Consider the following 2,792-nt stretch of genomic DNA (forward strand, 5'->3'; position numbering starts at 1 on the left):
CTACTACTGGTGGAGGCACTTCAATTTGCTTGCTAGACCTCAAGGTGATGGCACTCACATTTTTTGGATTCTGCACAGTTTATGAAGGCAATTTGTCAGAATTTTGGGACTGAGCTTGGTTCAACTGAGTAGCCATCTGCCCCATCTGATTTGTCAGACTCTGAATGGAGGCTCTTGTCTCTTGCTGAACTTCATATTCTGAAGGTTGAGGAGGGGCCTCAGCTGCTTGTTGTCTTTGTTGTTGTTGTTGCTGCTGCTGCTGCATTGGAGGAGGAATATATGGCCTGCTTGGACCAGCAGCTCTGGAATGGAGGGCAGGCTGTTGTTGTTGTGGAGGACTTGCCCATCTCAGATTTGGATGATTCCTCCAACTTGGATTGTATTTGTGGCTTGAAAGGTCATAATTATTCTGCTGTTGTTGGTTTTGCTGCTGAGGGGGTCTATTATAAATGTTTGCAGCATAAGCTTCAAGTTGCTCATTGACTCTAGATTGCTGCAAAGAAGGACAGAGATCTATATGGTGATCTGCAGAAGAACATAGACCACAGACTCTTGCAATAGGTGCAGATGCATATTTCTGATTCATGGCAAGCTGAGTTACTAGGTTGATCAAGGCATCAAGTTTTCCCTCAAGCTTTTTATTTTCAACAGATGAAGATGAATCCGTGGCCACCTTATGGACTTCTCTAAGGACAATAGCATCATTTCTTGCACTGAATTGTTGGGAGTTGGAAGCTATTTTCTCAATCAAATTCCTAGCCTCAGCAGGAGTCATATCACCAAGGGCTCCACCACTAGCAACATCAATCATACTCCTCTCCATGTTGCTAAGTCCCTCATAGAAATATTACAGAAGGAGTTGCTCAGAAATCTAATGGTGAGGACAACTTGCACACAATTTCTTGAATCTTTCCCAGTACTCATACAAGCTCTCTCCACTAAGTTGCCTGATGCCTGAAATGTCTTTTCTGATGGTCGTGGTCCTAGATGTAGGGAAGAATTTCTCCAAGAACACCCTCTTAAGGTCATCCCAGTTGGAGATGGATCTGGGAGCAAGGTAGTACAACCAATCTTTTGCCACTCCCTCTAGAGAATGAGGAAAATCTTTTAGAAAGATATGATCTTCCTGGACATCAGGGGGCTTCATGGTGGAACAGATAATATGGAACTCCTTAAGATGCTTATGAGGATCTTCACCTGCAAGACCGCGAAACTTGGGCAGCAAATGTATTAGTCCAGTCTTGATAACATATGGAACACCCTCATTAGGATATTGAATGCACAAGCTTTCATAAGTGAAATCAGGTGCAGCCATCTCCCTAAGAGTCCTCTCACAAGGGGAGGTTGAGCCATGTTCTCAGTATGAAAATTAACAGCTGAATGCTCAAAATCAGAATATTCAGAATCACCAGCAACAAAATGCTCAGGATGCTCAAAATTGTCAAAATGCACAGAATGACCAGGATGCACACTATGCCTAACTAATCTATGAAAGGTTCTATCTATTTCAGGACCAAAGGGTTTTAAATCACCTGGATTGCCCCTGGTCATGCACTATATGCAGCAAATCATGTGTTTCTCAAACAAGCACCAGGGAGGGTTAAAACTACAACTATAGTCAAACAATATCTAAATGAGTTGAAATTTTGTGAGCAACACCCTAAAATCATGAAAAGATAGTACAAAAAATTTCAAACAAAAATTCAAAGTCTAACTATGAAAACTACCTAAGCAAAGTTTAGAAAAATAAGACAGTAATACTAGAAAAATAAAAAAAAACTTAGTAAACGGCTGATTTTTCGAGTTTGGGAGACCCCAAAAAGCTAAAGCAGGTTGTCACAATATGCGAAATTTTTTTCTATCCCAAATGCATATATAATAATAGTCATTCTGATACCCGGAGCAAAAGTTATGGCCGTTTTTAATTTTGCTAAAAACAAGTCCCAAATTTTTTGTCTCTCTCAAATTCAACCACAGCAAGTGCTCCTGGTATTTTTCACACAAAATGTGGATCAAAAGAAACTACCACACAAAACATCAGCCAAAAATATCAACTCTAACTATCAAAACAAAAATCGCCAATTAAATTGCAAAATCAATCGCTAGTTCTCAGTGGCTAATCACTATTCACAGCATTACTCAAAGCTGAAATAGGGAAGCGCTAAATAGGGGATGCGACTGAAATGCAAAATGACCGAATGCAAAACAGGGGACGTGACTGAAATGCAAAACAAAACAACATACACTCACAACCTAAACGACAGAGCTACACTCAAAACAACTAAACACTATTATGAACCTTTGGACCACTGCTCCCCGGCAACGACGCCAAATTTGATCGAGACCATACTCGAATCAAATAAATATTAAAAATGCAGTATCTAGGAAGTGATCCTAGGTCATCTCCCAACGAGCAATGAACAACCAAGCATTCACAATAGATAATAGTGAAATAGTAACGAATTAAGGGGGGTTGTTTGTTTTTGTAATTTAAACAACAAGTAATTTGAATTAAAGAAATAACAGAATTAAAACATGTTGTTTCCCCTTGATTCACAAGCAAGTCTCTTTTCCTAGGTTACGAGAATTTATCCTTAATCAATTCAACCACTTAATCCAACCCTAAATTAATTTACTAAGCAAAAATTAACATAAGGTTGTCATTATGTGATTAAGCAACACATATACCAATTAATCCCTCTCACATGTCCATTAAGCATGAACGTAAATTAAGCACAGAGACAATTAATCAAGCATCAAGCATGCATGGATTAATAACAACAAATATAGAG

At 39.0% G+C, this 2,792-nt stretch overlaps 1 non-coding gene across 1 annotated transcript; it reads left to right on the plus strand.

Annotated features, from left to right (window-relative positions):
- Positions 1–869: 869 nt before the first annotated feature.
- On the plus strand, positions 870–976 carry LOC113001569 (small nucleolar RNA R71). Its single transcript, XR_003266963.1, has one exon. It is a non-coding gene; the product is annotated as a small nucleolar RNA R71 (small nucleolar RNA).
- Positions 977–2,792: the final 1,816 nt, after the last annotated feature.

Source organism: Glycine max, chromosome 3, assembly GCF_000004515.6.
Source record: "Glycine max cultivar Williams 82 chromosome 3, Glycine_max_v4.0, whole genome shotgun sequence".
Taxonomy (NCBI): Eukaryota; Viridiplantae; Streptophyta; class Magnoliopsida; order Fabales; family Fabaceae; genus Glycine; species Glycine max.